The sequence below is a fragment of the Marmota monax genome, unplaced genomic scaffold (genome assembly GCF_021218885.2).
Source record: "Marmota monax isolate L192 unplaced genomic scaffold, Marmota_monax_Labrador192_F-V1.1 WCK01_AAM20220418_F8-fsc00271, whole genome shotgun sequence".
In the NCBI taxonomy this organism is placed as follows: domain Eukaryota; kingdom Metazoa; phylum Chordata; class Mammalia; order Rodentia; family Sciuridae; genus Marmota; species Marmota monax.
This window is the reverse complement of record NW_026694659.1, coordinates 1,524,816-1,543,191: the sequence shown is the minus strand read 5'-3', so window position 1 is coordinate 1,543,191 and position 18,376 is coordinate 1,524,816. Positions and strand designations below refer to the sequence as shown.

At 40.1% G+C, this 18,376-nt stretch overlaps 1 long non-coding RNA gene across 1 annotated transcript; it reads left to right on the top strand.

Moving 5' to 3' along the window:
* Positions 1 to 422: 422 nt before the first annotated feature.
* LOC131423353 (uncharacterized) lies at positions 423 to 16,271 on the top strand. The gene is made up of 3 exons (XR_009224788.1): positions 423 to 609; positions 12,587 to 12,656; positions 12,887 to 16,271. It is a non-coding gene; the product is annotated as an uncharacterized LOC131423353 (long non-coding RNA).
* Positions 16,272 to 18,376: the final 2,105 nt, after the last annotated feature.

Sequence of the window (18,376 nt, the reverse complement as noted above, 5' to 3'; positions counted from 1 at the left end):
ATCTCCAAGGATACTGCAGTGGGGAGGGGGCGGGCAGGAGGACTCTCTTGAATGTAATGATTGGGAAAATGCTGCTTAGATTCAGCCTCCAGCAAGTCCCAGGGATTTAAACTCCCTTCATTTGTTCAACTCGGCGACAAAGAGGAAAGTTGCACCAGCAGGTACTTTAGGACTCTTCACAATGTGGAGATTTTTAACAAGGATCCAGCAACTGCAGACACACAATTACTGCTGCTGGGAAGTAGCTGTATTTGCAGCATCCCTTGACATCTGCCTCATTTCAATAATTTCCAGCCATTGAACCTCTGTCTGAATGAGCATTAGGAAACAGAGGCATGTTTGGTTACTAATTTGAGTCTCACTTTTCTCTCTCTCTCTCTCTCTCTCTCTCTCTCTCTCTCTCTCTCTCTCTCTCCAGTTTGAATTTTATGCTTGTGAAAGGGCTCCATTGACGATTTGGATGCCTGCAGCTTTCCATCCGTATGACCAGACACAGTCTCATCATCTCCATCTATCAAGACGAGGAGGGAATACCTGGGACATGTGTCTACCTTTTCCCCGGTAACTGTCAGCATCTGCTGAGTGATGTGGACGCTTCTCCATATAAAGGTGAGCTGAGACTAAAGCCTGATTTCATTTGAGGCTGAGCAGAAGTTGTCTCTAGTCTTTCCCAGGCGAGATGATGCCCTTCAGTTATTACGATCCTGGATTTGAAACTGTGACCTACCGGTTTGCTCAATGCCAGGAACAGATGCTCTGAAATTGATCTGCCATAAGACATGATGAGCCACTCTAACTTGCCTGGAAGGAGTGGAGTATTTCACCTGTGGGTGAGACCCCCTTGCTATCTATCTGCTTTGCTGCTGCCCTGATAGAGAAATGTCTTGGGAGCTGAGCTCAGAGGAGTGAATCCAATATATCAGCCAGACCTGGGACTCGGGGTTCCTGTTCATTCAGTCCTCAATCCCGCCCACTCCGTCCTTGGCCTCACACTTGGTCTATTGTCAGTCATTGTGGTTGGTCCATTCAGAAGCATCCTGAATATTCATAGTCATCCTAATTTACTGATATATATTCACTAATGTCAGAGATCTGCACATGCGATTCCTGAGCTTATTACAGTAACAAGTTTCTCCGATGCTACTGGCGTATTCTTCATGTCTCTCTTTCCAGACTACTGACTCAATTTAAGATTACATCCTTTGCTCCTTTGCGTTTATTGCATTTGCCCTGTAAAACTCATTCCCTTCACGTTGTGGGACGTCTGGAGACATGGCGGGCATTCTAAGACTGGGCACGAGCTGTGTTTGATGCTGTTGCTTAAACGCGATTCACTCTTGCTTTGATCTTTGAAACTCCCTAGCATTCTGTCATGGCTATTGGGGTTCAGGGAGAGAGTGGTGGAGCCTGCTTAAGGATTAATTGTCTGATGTCGGATGATTTTTCTCTCAACCACATTCAGGTTGCTCGGTTGCTGTATGGGATGCAGCCCTTTGAGCTACAGTAGTGAGGAAAGAAATGGTAAATTAAGTAGATTTTAAAATTGCCCATTGAACTCACGTCATTAAATAATTCTATAAGAAATTCATCAGCAGAGAAAGTAGGAAGAATAAAATACTATACGTTTTGTGCAGGGGCTGCGGGAATCATACCCTTATTTTGCCCTTTGTTCTGGCCACAGAGCACCTATAGCCAGGATCATTCTACCACTGTTTAACAATACATACCTGGAAGGAAGCACGACCCCTGAGTGCCCCCAAAAGGGAGATTATTGCAACAGCATTTAACTCATCTCTAGAAAATGGACCCAAACACGTTTGCATCCTCCAAATTACACTTGATCCCAAGAGGCACTCACATTTCCTTCTAACTCTCAACTTTTCTTCTTAATCCTTCCCCTTCTCAAGTTCTTTCTTATCCAATAGGAAGGAAGCAGGGAAAGACAGGTGCTTACCTTCTGTGCAAGGTACTTTCCTCTCTAATTTGTCTCCAAACACCAAACTATACCTGGTTGTTTTTCTCTCCCATTATTCTTGGTTATTCCATTCTGTCTCTTTGGCAGGTGTTGATCCAATTTATCTCTGTCCTCTGTTTCTAATAGGACATAAACCCCTGTCAGCAAGTGCTCTTGTACTTTCAAACTACTGTATTTCAGTTTGTAAAAATAGTACTTACCCCCAAATAGTGCTCTGTTTATCCAAGGCTGAGTAAGAATTCAATTCAAAAGATAGCAGTTTTAAACATCAATCATTTTTATATCTCATTTTCTATGCATCAGGAATTAGGAAAGGGCTGACCCGTTATTTCACTGGTTCTGCCTTGAGATCTCTCATGAAGTTCCTGGACATGTTGGAGCTAGGGACTTTTTGAGCACCTTTCCTCTGGCCTAATCTCAAGATCTCCAGTGTGGTCTCTGTCCATCTGGTTAGTTGGGCTTCCTTTCAGCATGGCATCTGAAGACAGGCAAGTGCCTTCCATGACAACCGAGAGCTTTGAGTTATACAGTATTCCACCAGCAAATCAGAAGCCACGAAGCCCTTTCTGATTTCATTTCCACTCTCTTTCCAGACTACTTACTCAATTTAAGATTACATCCTTACATGTACTCTCTTAATTACGAGTACTCAGATACAAGGGGAGAGGCCTTACACTCTGCTTCCCACTATGAGTATGACAAGATTCTGGAAGCACGCCAGATAGGAAGCTTTTGGTGGGGTCATTTTTGGAAAACACAGTGAGAGTGCTCTGTATTGTTTGTTCAAAAAATAAGTCAATGCCTTCTGAATGATTTTTGATCTCTCCACTAGAGATTTTCTCTGACCTCCATTTTCAAAGAACTACATTTACTTCCAGTATTTTGAGACACCCATTGGAAACTGCATTCTGTTCAGTTTGGAAGGGCCCCCTGAATTCTATTTGTTCATCTCTTTTAGAGATTATCTTCATAAAATGCTGATTCTTGAATTTTTCTCCAATTCATGCTTTTCCCCCTGACTTTTCTAGCTTTCTATCTGCCAAGGGGATTCTACTGAGTTTCCATAGTTTGTCTTAAGGATGAGTCTGGAAAATTCGGTACACTGCCCCTGACCTTTGCAATCAGATATCATTCACCACTTTAATGAAAAAAAAATTGCTCTCCTAAAGATTTTATCAATTTCAGATTTTTGTTTTCATGCTTGACCTCTCCCAAAGCATATGATGTGGTGTTTCTGTTTGTCTCTACAACCTAACTAGATGCAATTAATTAATTCAGATGTAGCACCACTGCACTACATTATTTTCTACTTAAGCTTCTGTTCTTTATCCACTTCTCAAAAAAAGGCTGCTTTGAGTAAGAATTATTTAGTTTCCCCTACATTCAAGTTCATTGAATCATTTTTCATTATAGCCAGTACTTAGAAGCAACTCAAGTGTTCATTGGCAGGTGCATGGATAAATAAATGTGGTATATCTATGCAGTGAACTATTATTTAGCCTTAAAAAGGACAGAAATTTTGACAACTCATGCAATATGGATGAACTTAGAGGACAATATTTTAGTAATGTAAGCCATGAAGAAAAGGATAAATATTGTGTGATTTCACTTTTACAAGGTCCCCAGAATAATAAACTTCATAGAGACAGAAAGTAGACTGCTTCAGGGACTGGAGGAATTGGGAGTCATTGTTTAATGGAGAAAGAGTTTCAGTTTTGCAAGATAAAGACATTCTGGAGATGGGTGATGGTGACTGGCACACAGCAGTGTGATTGTACTGAATTCCACTGAAGAAGACACATAGAAAAGATTGAGACGGTAAATTTTATATGTAATGTTATCTGTAATTTACCACAGTTTTAAAAATGTTTTAGAAAGAATTAGTCAGTTCCTTCAAATTTTCCTGGTTAAGATTTATAAGCCATATCCAGATCTATTAAAGCATTCAGCCTCCTGGTAAGAAACTTATTAACAATTGAAATTGTTCAGATTTAAGTTAAGTGATAACGGAAGTAACTCAACTTCACCGGGAAGAAACTAACCTTATTAAGTAGACTCTAACCAATCCCCATTCCCTGTACACACATGGAGGTACATACACACACCTTCATAGAATAAGAAATACTTCATTACAGAGGGTCTCTGACTCATTCATATATGCCTAGCTGCAGTTTTTCATTAGTGTTGCAAATGTAGTATCCAAAATAATCTTCACATCAATCTTATAAGAAAGGTACTATTTTGATTCCATTTTAAATATGAGAAAATGAGGCTCATAGAAACAAAATTACTTAATAGAAACATTTAGGTTAGATGTGGAATTTAAATCCAGGTATCTAAACCCACACTCCTCAATTTCAGCCATTCTACTCAAGGGTAACCTGATCACAATGAGAAGTTCAATGTGGAATTTGCAAAGAGAGTGGGCTCCAGTCACTAGGGCTCCCTTCAGCCCTGTCAAAAATGCTTACATATCTTTCCACTAGTCATTGAATGCCTGACTAGACTTCAGTTTTTGCATCTATAAAATGAGGTGATACCAAAAAATAATCCAATCAATAAATGGGCTAAGGAACTGAACAGACACTTCTTAGAAGATGATAGACAATCCATCAACAAATATATGAAAAAAGTTCAACATCTCTAGAAATTAGAGAAATGCAAATCAAAACTACTCTAAGATTTCATCTCACTGCAGTCAGAAGGGCAGCTATTAAGAACACAAATAACAATAAGTGTTGGTGAGGATGTGGGGGAAAGGACACATTCTTATTACATTGCTGGTGGGACTGCAAATTGGTGCAACCAATCTGGAAAGCAGTATGGAGATTCCTTAGAAAATTTGGAATGGAACCACCATTTGACCCAGCTATCCCACTTTTCAGTTTACACACAAAGGCTTAAAAACAGCATACTGCAGGGACACAGCCACATCAATGTTTATAGCAGCACAATTCACAATAGCTAAACTGTGAAACTAATCCAGATGCCCTTCAATAGATGAATGGATAAAAAAATGTGGCATATATACACAATGGAATATTACTCAGGATTAAAAGAGAATAAAATCATGGTATTTGCAGGTAAACGGATGGAGTTGGAGAAGATAATGCTAAGTGAAGTTAGCCAATCCCCAAAAAACCAAATGCTGAATGTTTTCTCTGATACAAGGATGCTGATTCATAATGGGGATGGGGTGGGGATGAGAGGAATAGACAAACTTTACATATGGGAGGGTGGGAAAGAGGGAGCATGAGGGTAGGAAAGATGGTGGAATGAGACGGGCATCATTACCCTGAGTATATGTATGAAGACACGAATGGTGTGACTCTACTTTGTGTTCAACCAGAGACATGAAAAATTGAATTGAGTTAGAATAAATAAAATTAATTTTTTAAAATTGGGCGATAAAATCTTCTCTACCTTCGAGGCTATTTTGAAAACAAAAAAAATAAATAAAAATTAAATAACGTAAATACTGAATATAAAAATGCTTTAAAATATATGGAGTGTACAAATGAGGCATTATTGCTCAGTGTCACTAATTAGAAATGCAGATCTGAACCACAAGGAGATATCATGTCATCACAGAATGACTATCATCCAAAAAAAAAAAAAATGCTATAGAGGATGTGGAAAAAAAGGGAATTCTTATACACTGTTGGTGGTGATGAAAATAAGTATAGACATTATGAAGAATATCAAGGAGATTTCCTTATAAAACTAAAACTAGAACTATCACATGATCTAGAAGTTCCACCAATGGATATATATTTTAAGGAGATGAAGTCATTACACCATAAAGATACTTGCATTTCCATGTTTATTAATGATTGACATTGTTTAGATTTAAGCTAGAAGATAGTAGAAGCAACTCAACTTGACTGAGCAGAAAATAACTTTATTAAATAGTGAAATATGAACTCAACCGAGATGCTCATCAGTGACTGAATGGATAAAGAAAATGTGGTACATAGATACAGAGGAATATTATTCATCTATAAAAAGAATGAAATATTGTCACTTACAGCAAAATGGATGTTACTATGTTAAATGAAATAAGCTAGACACAGAAAAACAAGTCACACAGTTCTCACTCACTTATGGAAACCAATAAGTCAATCTCACAGAAATACAGAATGATAGGGGTCACCGGAAACTGGGAAGGCAGAGAAGAGGAGGCCTGGAGAGACATTCAGTGACAAGCACCAAAGCACAGTTGGAGAGGAGAATTGGCTCTGGTTTCTCTATAGCACAGCAGGGTAACTCTTGATTAAAACAATCTATCATGTATTTCAAAACGACTAGAAAAGTATGAAATTCTCAGCATACAAAAATGATTAATGCTTGAATAGATAGAAATGATCATTATTCTGATTCGACCATTATGCACTGTATATGGGTATTGTGAAGATGAACAAATTATATCTCAATGAGATATTAAAAGCAAATAGGAGACATTATTACAAGTAGGTAAACAATAGGTTAAAAAAAACCCTGCAATTTCAAAAAGGATGATATAACAAAGGAGATATTGGAAGTTAAAGACAGGGAAGATGTTGCTCTTAAAGGTCTGTAGTGAAAGCTACAAGATGGGATATGTGTACATAAGACTGATGCTTCAGGACAATGCATTCCAGAGAAATTCCCTCAGGCTCTCCCCTCACAAATCTTGAAGCAAAGAATGTAAAATTACAATGCTATTTGAGGAAATCAATCAATCTATCTATCTATCTATCCATCTATCCATCCATCTATCTATCTTTGAGCTTTTGCATGCTCACTATATCTTCCCACTAGCAATGAAGGGGGATGAAAAGAAAGAGAAAAACAAATAAGTTGACATGAATGAACATACTCGTTTTTGTAGAAGTGGATCAATAAATATTTTCAGAAAATATTTCTATTCGGTTGATGGATCTCACTAGCCAATGGTGCCAGAAAGAGTCAGTTGGTGAATCTAAGTGGGTTATCCTGGAAGTAGAGGGAGAGAAAGAGTTGGGGATGCAAACAGTTTGGCTGTGGGTAGTCTAGACCCAACTGGTGGGGCTGTATGGAAATAAAGAATATCAACACTGAGAGCATTTGTGAGCAAGAGAAAAATCCAATCTGAGTTCAGATCTGCCAGGGACCTCCGTGAATCTATACAGAGCATGTCTCAGAGTTGTCACTTCTGTCCTTCCTGATGCTGCTGATATCTGGAGGGCTTCTCTTCCCCATTTGGTTCTCTTCTCCTCCAATGCTTATGTAAACAACTCCCTTTATTAAATACCTTCAATTTGAAAGACCTAAGTAGGGACCAACTCAAGCAGTGGCAGCTTCTTCTCTATTGAGATGCTGGTCCTGACACCATCAACCTGCTCAGCCAATGCTAAGGCTTCCTTCCAGACAGGGTTTAATGCAAGGAAACAGTATAATTAACCTGCTTTATTCGCTAATCTGCTGTCATTTATTTTACCCCTAAAGAACAATTTCATTGTTTCTCTCCACTTATTGATTTTGTTAGTTATATCTAGCAGTCGGTGTTCATCCACTGTCCAGTCCACTCACTGGACAAGTATTTCCTTCTTATTGTATCACGTGTTGTCCATCCATCATGGAGTCCAGAAGAGTAGTCATCTTCAAAGTCCATGCTTCTTCCACCTTTTTGAAACAAACTCGGCTCTCTGCTCCATGTGACTCCATCATCTCTTGGATCTGGTTCGTGTTCATGCTGGTCCACAGAGCTCAAGGGCCACCCAAGCCACACAAGCACCTCCAAGACTTATAGAACATTCTCTATCATTTTGTGGGCTGGTGTGAGTCATGTGGACACCATCACCAACACACCACAATGGAAGGGGGGGAAAGAGACCACTGCAAAATGATTCTCCAGCTTTGACGTACATCAGAGTCCCCTGAAAGAGCTCCCTAAAACAGATCATGGGGTCCCATTCCCAGAGTGTCTGATTCCACAGGTTTTGGAGTGAGGGCTGATCATTTGTATTTCTACCAGACACAAATGTTGGTCTGCCACAGTTTGGCTGGGCACAAATCACGAGCCACTCAAGCAGGAACAAACTTTATTTCCGAACTCCCACGAACGCCAGGCAGGCACGAGGCCTTCTCCAGGGACACACCACACACCAACCGGAAATCCCTCCTCCGGAAATCCCTCCTCTGGCACTTCCCCAACCAAGGAACTCCCCAGGAATCCACGGGAGAATTCCAAAGTAGCCCAAGAACTCCAAAGTAGCAGGCTGAGGCAGACAGCAGGGGTCTAATATACAACTGAATACACAGCTTAACATAACCATCATCATCTCAATGGCTTGCTGGCTCACCTCTCAACCACTTTGGCAAAAATGCCACGCATCATCCCGACTTGACTCGGGTGTGGCCCTCAACATTGGTCCAGGGACAATACATTGAGACCATCAATCCAGATGCTCAGGCATCTGGAGAGGCCACACAACATCTAAGAGGAAGCCAGGGACAGAAAGAAGACTCTAGGGTATCCAAAAAGGGAAAAACAAAAATGATTAAAGTCTTATGAATAATTTCTATGAGAAAATGCAAAAGGCTCTTGGTTTAATTAGCCCAAAGAAGGGCAGAGAACTTAATGTCTTCAAGTAAGTATGTACTGGGATGGGAGCAGCTGTTTTTCCAGAGGACAGAAATGGAATCAGAATGGAGTAATAGAGGATCAAGTTAGCCTTGAGCAAGAAGTGCCTTTTCCTTTGGCTGCTGACGTGGAAGGTCCACTAAGGAGGTTTGGATCTGATGTTTTTACTCAGCACAAAGTTACCATCACTTGACTTTGTCCTACCCTGGAATAAAATTAGAATTGTTACTCAGGGTCACTTTGGGCCTTATAATTCAATAAAGCCACATATCAGACTAGGAAAAAAAAAAACACAACAAAGGGAGAGGTAGAGGGTAAGACTGTGAGGACTGAATGCTTCACTGAAAATGAAAATTCAGAGATGTCACCAATACATTTGTTTGTAAAAGCAGATGTTTCCGAATTGCGCTTTCACCCTAGAGCATGAGGAACCTCACCCCCTCAGGGACATGACTTTCTTGGGAGAGACTAGAAAAATCCTGAGGATGGAGGTCAGCAGACCCGACTCTCACTGCGGGTTCTGCCCAGTCTTTGTGCATTGGTGCATCATCTTACTCTTTTGGAGTTTCGGGATTCTTGCCTATAAATTGGAGTAGCAATATCAACAACAGTAGGATCCAAGAGATCCAAAAGAGGAAGACTTTTGCAAACCATGAAGTGCTCTCATCTGCTGGCTTTGAGAAGCAGTGAGGGGTGGGGTCTGTGCATCCCAGTGAGCTCCAGGGAGCTCCAGGGAGCATTAGGGGCTTACCTCCCAAGTCAGAAGTTCAAGGCTCAGGCCCAGGGTGGTCTGTGTTTTGGTCTCAGCGATGGGAGTTCAGTTCAGTTCATTGGATTCTCAGTTCTAGACTTCTCATGAAAGACAGTTGGTGCAAAGCCCTTCTCTCATCTAACTTCATGATTTTCCCTTTATTCTCCAACTCATTCTCCCTGCCTTTACCTCAGAGTTAGTCCTCGCTCCACATACCTCTTCGACACAGAGCATTTATTCACTCATGTGTGTGAAAGTATGCAGTCCCTCCATATCTTACCCAACGCCATGTTGCTTTTGGTCTATCCATTTCACATTATGCATCTCTAGTGACTACAAGACCAGTAATCTTTTTTAAATTAGATTCTTGACATAAGGTAATAAACTCATTATTTTGCCAATTAAGGACATAAGATAAACAAATATCTGCCACTTAGTCTTCCTATCATTTCATCAAACAATGGTATTTTACTACCAAAAAAAATGGACAAGGATAGAACCACAAGCTAAAGGGTAGTTGTTTTGCTTTGTTTACATTGATAAAGACAACATGAAATCATCTAGCTTTGTAAGACCACCTAGATTTATAGGAAAATCTATCCTATCTGCTCATTTATGAAACAATGAAGCTTTATCCTGGGCTGGGAATGAGAAAACCTTAGAGGTGGGCATCATTTTTCTATAACATGCCATATAGTATTAGGGCTTCACGGGCATGGGAACTATGTAGCTGCACAAGACCCCGCACTTAGATGGAATCTCTGCTTTTAAAATCTCAATAATTTGTGAACAAGGGGCCCCACATTTTTATTTTCTACTGTGCCCAGTTCTGCATGAGCCGAACAGCATCTGTCCAGCCACTCACCTTTGCCTCTGGGACATACACACACCCTTGAGCAACAGGTAGACAAATAAGAGTAGCTAACCTATTTATAAAGGTCAGTGGCAGGCTGGACTTATCTCTTGGGCCACCATTTGCTGAACCCCAGCTTGGAATGTGGGTGTGGACCAAGCAGTCTGGGTTTAAGTGCTGACCCCAAGGCTGTGGTTGCCTGACCCTGGGCCATTTCCTTAGACTTCTCGAAAGGTTACTGGCCTCCATTGTAAAACTGGAATGATAACATACGGCTACTTCTCAGACTATTGTCAGAATTAAATGAGATGATATCCACAAGACCCCGAACCCTCCAGATACAAACTTGCCAGGTACAGAACTATCCTCATCCATTCTCTTCCTCTCCCCCTGTTTATTTTGTTTTTGTTTCTGAGAGGGGGTTTCGCTGTGTTGAGCAGGCTGGCCTCTGACGCATGGACTCCACCAATCCTCCTGCCCAGGCTCCAAGCCTCTGGGATGACAGACGCACATGGCTGCACCCGGCTCCTTTCTCACTCTTCTTTCTGTCCTGATGCCAGGTTATTTACATAATCCAACCTTTGGTATTTCTGGGATCTTTCCAGAATAGGTAACAGAAGAAAGTGGAAGTCATTATTTCCCCTTTGATTCTCTTTCAAAGTAGACCGATTTAGGCATAAGTCAGTAATGACTTTCAATAAGCCAGAACCGTCCTCTCTCACAGGGTTCTGGAGAATGGGTGCTGACAGCCACCCCGCATCAAACTTCCCCCTGGCTGGTGCATGTCATGACGACTCCTGCAGTCAGTGGAAACACAGCTACTTCTGTCACCCAACATACCCCCAGACTCAAGCATCCAGGAGTTCTTATGCAAATACCTTGTTGAGGAGCTTCTCTTCAGGCCATCATTAAAAATCATGTGACATGCCGGGCACAATGGCACACACTGCAATGCCAGAGGCTCAGGAGGCTGAGGCAGGAGGATTTCGAGTTCAAAGCCAGACTCAACAAAAGTAAGGCGCTAAGCAATTCAGTAAGAACCTTTCTCTAAATAAAATACAAAATAGGGCTGGGGATGTGGCTCAGTGATCCAGTGTCACTGAGTTCACTCTCCTGTACCAAAAGAAGAAAAAATTCATGTGATAAGTTAGTGTTAAGGTCTGTAAACAAGTCTGGATGGCGCCTGGCATTTTGCCAGAGGGAGTGGTTTGTGAAGTAAGGCCAGCGAGCCATTAAGTGTGGAGATTCCTTATTGGTTGACTGATGTATCTAGTTTATGCTAATTAAGATAAGCTGTGTGGAATGTATAAATATCGCTCCGGTCCTACAATAAACGGCTCCCACTCCTGCTGTATCAATCTACACAAGATGTTCGTCCCCCCCCCCCCCCCCCCCCCCCCCGTTAGTTTGCTGCAGCCGGACTGCGGCAAGTTAGTTTTTACTTGGAGTAGGTTTCATGGCTAATATGTAGGCAACTCTTATTTCCTTCACTGATCTAAGGCCCCAGAGCATACATAGGCTTTGGGTCACAAATCACTCTGAGAGTCTAAAAACAATTAAGAATCTTCTCCAAAGGAAAAAAGCTGCACTTTGACCCTCTCTCACACACACATACACATCTTTTTTTAAACTAAAATTTCAGAAGCTTAGAGATCTCCTGGGAGATCAGGCACAAGCGCTGAGCTGAGGATCAAGCTATGAGAACAGGTTAGGAATTCCTACCTTGGGCACTGCAGGGCTCTGCCAGTTTAGGTTATCAGGATCGTAAGTTGCATGCAGGCTGGCTGGGGTACCCGATGAGGAAGGAGAAGTGCATTATTAAAGGTTTGAATTAACGAATGTGAATTCCTAGGCATCTTCCAATCCTCCAGGACCAAGGGATGATGAATGAATGGCTTGTAGAAAAGAAGCACGTCCACCACCCACTAGGATAGCTTTGCAGTCCCTCAGTGGTCAGATCTGTATGGAAGGTTTCACCCGTTACTTTTAGGTAGTGAGTTTTGCTTTGAAAAATGTGATTGATGTGGCTGCGCCCAGGTGCACACATCATTAGTCTGTGACGGGTAAACTCAGATGGTCAGAGCACTGTGATAATGAGCAGAAGGTGAGGGGTTCAGCACCCCGTGGGCCACTTGTGTCCCCAGGTTCCTCCCAACACAGGCCACCTTTCTGGAAAATGAACATCTCTGGTCAGAGGGAGGAGCCACGTAAATGGGTTTGGTGAGATCACTACAAATCCATCAGGACTCTGGTAATTCACCTTTCTATGGGACCCCACTGGTTGATGGGAACTCATCCTCATTTAAAAAGGACAATAATCAGAACACTCAAGACATGCAAGGGTCTCAGTGGAGAGGATTTTGTGAATTACTTCTGAAATGATCACTTTATTTTACATCCCAGGGAAATAGGCGCTAATGAGATTACATCAGACAAGAGTGGTGAGTTGCCCTTCCCTGAAAGGAAATTAAATGTAAGTATTTACTTACCCACAGAGGGGTGAGCATTTGCAGAAAATTCATTTTACAAAAATCACCACAGTTGTTCCTGAGTTGTATGATTTAAAAAAAAAATCTTTCATAAAATGTTATCAAAATAAGGCTTGGATTGAGCAAAACTATTCAGTCTCATGTTTCTTTAACAGAGCAAACTCTGTGTTGACATCCAAAACTATTGCTATTCACTTATCCCTATTTCGGGCAGGTGTAAAAGCACTATGATTAAATAGCAGCCAGAAGCCAGAAAATAATCCTCGGGATCCTCGGGTGCTCCCTGACCCACAGGCTCTTCTCTGGACCTCTACATGAAGCTAAGTGGTTTTGTCTTAACTCTTTCACAGCTCTGAAATCTGCTTCTCCCCCATCCTCATGACCATCATATCAGCTGAAACTCTAGTTTTGTCCTTATTGAGCACGAGGGCACATAGCTAACTAATCTTTTGTTCTTCCCCAACACTAAGGATAATTTCTGCAGATGAGCTCTAGCATCTTCTGCCTGGAATCAAAACCCAAGACAACATTTATTAGTTCTGTGGCTTGTAGCCTAAGTCTTTTTTTGTAATTTTTTTTTATTAGTTGCTCAAAACATTACAATGATCTTGACATATCATACATTTGATTCAAATGGGGTATGAATTCTTATTTTTCCATGTGTACAGATTGCAGTATCACATTGGTTATACAGCCACGTTTATACATACTAAGTCTTGATTTGCTTCTTTGTGGTTTTTTTTCACCTTTAAATTGGGGTAAAATTAATAACTGGTTTATGGAATTTTTGCGATAATGTAAAAATGTGTTAATTTAGAAAATGTCCTGAAGTATAGTATGCACTGGATAAGTGTTTATTGCTATTCATATTTATAGCATGGAGTTTGGAAGTAAACTGCTTAAGCTTAAATCCTGCTGAAATACTTCCTAATCGAGTTACTTTGAGCAACTTTCCTATTCTTTAAATGGGTCTCCTACTCAGCACCCAGGTTGACCCACAGAGTCGATAAGAGATCCCTATTCTAGGTATGCTTAGTATCAACTTAGGTATTGCAGTAAAGGCCTAAGGACACCATATTTTAAATATTTGATAAATATTATAAATGCCTGTTGTATAACAGTAAAAGCCAACACCTATGTCACTCACCTATTTAAAATCTCATAATGATTCCTCATCAAACATAGCCATTATTCCCAACTTGGTGAAAGATAGGAAAACCTTGGTAAAATGACAAATTTCCAGGAGTTGTAGATATCTAAACCTCTATGTGAGACTTCAGTAACATGAAAAAAATTTTGTCATTATTATATTTTAAAACATTCGCTAGGTTAAACAGCAGACTAGACATAGTTGAGAAAAGAATTAATGAAAGGGAAGACAAATTAGAGAAAATCACTCACATTATATATATAAAGAGATGAAATATAAAAGGAGTTAAACAACAGAAATAACGTTCCTGATTCATCTAGTATAGAGTCTACCAGGTTAAAAAAAAATCAAAAGAATATTTAAAGAAAAAGTAATTGGTAATGTTCCAAAATCGAAGAAAACTATGAGGCCTCATGGTGGAAATGCATTCCAATTCTCAAGCCATTAAAAATAAATTCACAGCCAGACTCATCAGAACGAAGTTAGGGGCCATGAAAACAAAGAGAACATCTTTAAAGTAGAGAGAAAAGAAAAATTATCCACAAAGGAAACGCAACTGTGCTGACTATAGATACTTAATCATATAGAATAGAGATCAGAAGAAAGCAGATTCTCCTGCCAATGTAAATGCATTAAACAATTATTTATATGTGAGAGTAAAAGAAGGATATTTTCTCATGAATATTACAGATTAAAGCATTCACAATCTCTTATGCAAGAAATACTAAAGAACATGTATCTAAGAAGTCAAATTCGAAAGTTAAAAATTATGAGAAACATTGATAATTTTTAAAAATGGGTAAATATTTAGGCAAGTATCAATGAACAAAGAAGTGACTATCAATGAATCTAAACAGACTTATTAAAAATAAAAATACATACCAGGTATGCTGGACACACACATTGGTGCATGCCTGTAATTCCAGCAACTGAGGAGGCTGAGGTAGGAGGATCCTATGTTTGAGGGCAGCCTTGGCAACTTAGCAAGATCCTGTTTCAAAATAAAAAATAAAATTAAAATGGACTGGGAATGTGATTTAGTTATATAGCACGCCTGAGTTTAATCCCCAGTACCAAAACATAATAATAATAAAATAAAAATAAAGATTCAAAGTACTAGTCAACAATAGCATAAAGACAGAAGACAAAAGTAAGAGCTAAAAAGTTTTGTTCCTCTGGACAAGAAAGGAATGCTAATAAATTTAGACTCTATTCCACCAAATAAATGCTTGTTAACACACACAGGTATTGCAGAACCAGGTTTTCTGGGACCTGAAGCTTATGTAATTTATGGAGCTTGTATTATTTCCTCTTTAAGGAAAAAAAAATGCAAAATGTTTAAAATTTTTCAAATCTTACAAAAACTTATGAGCCACGATGTTAGGGCTTGGAAGATGGCCACGCACATAAGGAGCTGAGGAGTTTAATCCTTTCCTGGCTGGATAGTCAGCCCACCTGTAGTGCAATTTGCAGAAGAATCTAAATGAAAATGCTTAAATCATTTACCAACCTAGGGAGGAGACAAGGAACAAAATAAAGAAATGCTATCAAACACATAAAATCAAAGAAAGGAGAGACAGTAAGAAAAGGAGATTGTCAAAAACAGGAAACATGGTATAAAGATCCAAATAAACCAGTATCTGAAGAGAAAATTAAAGAGCTAATTGTTCAACCTATTAGGTTAGAGAGAGTTAGAAAAGAATAAATCTCAAGAATCAGGAGTGGTGGCATGTGCTCATAATCCCAGTGGCTCAGGAGGCTGAGGCAGGAGGATCATGAGTTCAAAGCCAGCCTCAGCAATAGCAAGGCACTAAGCAACTCAGTGAGACCCTGTCTCTAAATAAAGTACAAAATAGGGCTGGGAATGTGGCTCAGTGGTCGAGTGTCCCTGAGTTCAATCCCTGGTATCCTCCCCCTCAAAAAAGCATAAATCTAAATAGAAGGAAAAAATGAGAAGATAAAAGATACTAATGAACTAGAGAACACAGAAATGTTGAAGAAAATTGAAGAAACCTGGGGTTGATTAATCACCATTCCGTATGAGTAATGGTGACTACTGGGTAAATTTTGCAAGCAAGGCTTCACACATACTGGGTTCACAAAACATGAGGAAGAGTTTGTTAAGCTTGAAATCCTTATAATTTATCCTTCTTCCCTCTCCAGGTGCAAATTTCCAAGTGCCCTTTGAGTCAACCAACCATAAAAATCATCTGTACTTGTTTCCATTGGGTGATAATTTCAGACCTCAGACTGGTCCCAAATCCTAAGGTTTGGGCTAACTTTTATCTTTTTGACAGGCCCTGGATAGAAGCAGTCACTTTTTCAAACTGAGCAACAAGAATCTGGGAGTCACAGCTGTGTAGGGGTCATGTATCTTTGCCTGCTTCCTTGGGCTGTATTTCACGTGTACCAAGAATACAGGTTTGACTCTCAAATCATGAATTCTTGATTAGAAAGGACAAGATTCTCAGACTAGCTAATCCATGCTCCTTTTAATTCTCCCTTATTTTATCCTGCTAGCTCTTTATTATATCTATCTTATGTTTAATCAGATATCTCTGTGTATGTGCATCTGTATTATATTTATATCTATGTTACAGGATGTAGTTTGGAATCTAAATGGTCTCTAAAATGATCATAGATATGACTTCAAACCATTCCATATCTAAAGTGCCCCCAAAGGTCACCAGCATGCTCTACCCTGAATTCCACAACAGAAGTACTGCTCAGAAAAGAAAATTTTCTTTTCACTGCCTCGTCATTCCAGACAGAGGAAAGACAGTTCCCAGTGGACCACAAATCGAGAGCAGTACACAGCATGTTAAGAAAATCCTTCAAAATGCAAATCAAAACAACTATTGTTTATGGTGGAAAAAAAAAGAAAAAAGAAAAACATGAAAGAAAGAATAAGGTGAAAGAGATAAGGAAAAAAATCTCTCTTCTTACAGAATGTCAGTTGGATTTGGGAAGATGTCTTTTTATTCCACGGAAAATTCAAAGCAAGAAATTTCCACGTCAGGATTGGTAGAGCCTCTTGAGCTGACGGGGGCAACAAGTCTGACTCACCTCCAAGGCTGCTCCACAGGTGAATGTGGCCTGAAATAAAGGTATAAATTATCAGCCGAGCCATGGGACTCTGCTTCCCAATGCCCTTCATTAACCTTCCACGCGCCTCATGCCTACAATCACCATGTAGAAAAAGGTCCCCGTGTGGCCTGGCAGAAGGTAACACAAATGTTTCACTGACTTTTGAATGAAGAAAGGTAAAAAAAAAAAAAAAAAAAAAATCCTAACTGTGGCATATAAAAAACACAGCAATTTAGGGTTTGGTTGTTTCCTATGGAAAGTATATGATTTTCTCCACCCTTCCATTATTTTTTTTTTGCTTTTAAAAAAAATAATTGTTAAGTTTTTCAACATTGTGGCCTTAGGAGGTAATTTGCTAAATAGGACAAAATTAGCTGATTTTTGGACCATTTAAAAGAACATTTCTTTTGAAAGCATATAAAATGTATTAAAGCAATCTTGGAAGTCTTTACCCCTGCTTGAGATTTTAATTTACTCCAAGCTAATAAATTATCCCCCCTCTCAGAAGCTATTGAAAAATTTCAGTTAAATCCTTTTTAAATTTTAATGTGTTCAATTGAATCCCAAGCAATTTAGACATACACACTCACAGCGTGAGGTGGTCAGCTCACCAAGGCAAGACTGAAAAGGGGTCAGATTAGCCTGAACCCCTCTGTCCCCTGGGATCCCAAGGTGATATTAACGAATGCGATTCCCCCCCACACACACACATACACAGGTCTGATTGTCGGATAATTACTTCTCCACAACAGCATTTAACAAATGCCCCTGTTTGAAGGCTAAGACCATTTTCTCTACAGCTGGAGGAAGCTGCAGAGCCTGCAAGAGGAGGTTGGAAGCCTTGTGGGGTGGAGGTGGGGCGGGCGGGAGCAGGAGGCTCTTGGTGGCTCTAATCAGAGACCCAACAGCAGCGCAGCAGCCGATCTGGGTCACTTTGGTCGCCGGGTTTGAGGAAGCACAAAGGCTCACTTCATCTCAGGCAGGGCTCTGCGTTACCTCTGCACACTTATCAGAAATATTTTTTTCAGGCTATCAATTATTATATTTGAACATTGCCTCCTGGCTCTGGGGAGCCCTTAGCAAGCTGTAGCAAAAAATCAATCCAGTTTTACAACTTTTACCTTGGCCGAGCTCCAGCTCTTTATCTACGTTACCCGTAATTTAAAGATGCCGTATCTCTTTCGGTGGCACAGATATATTCACAAGTATGACACGTCCTTGATAACAACAATATATTTTTTTTCAAGTTTGCAAGGTTTGGTCTGCATAGGGTTAACGTCCACAGAGGTGGCAGGTATTACTAGGGTGGTTTCTCTTGTCGATACTGATCATTACATCAGCGGCTAGCAGTACTAATTGCTTTGTCTTCCCTTCCTCCTCCTTCCCGGGCCTTCTGGTATGTATGGCAGCAGCCCTGAGCACTCATTTTATTTGATCAGGTAGAAGAAACTATTGCATTTAAAAAAA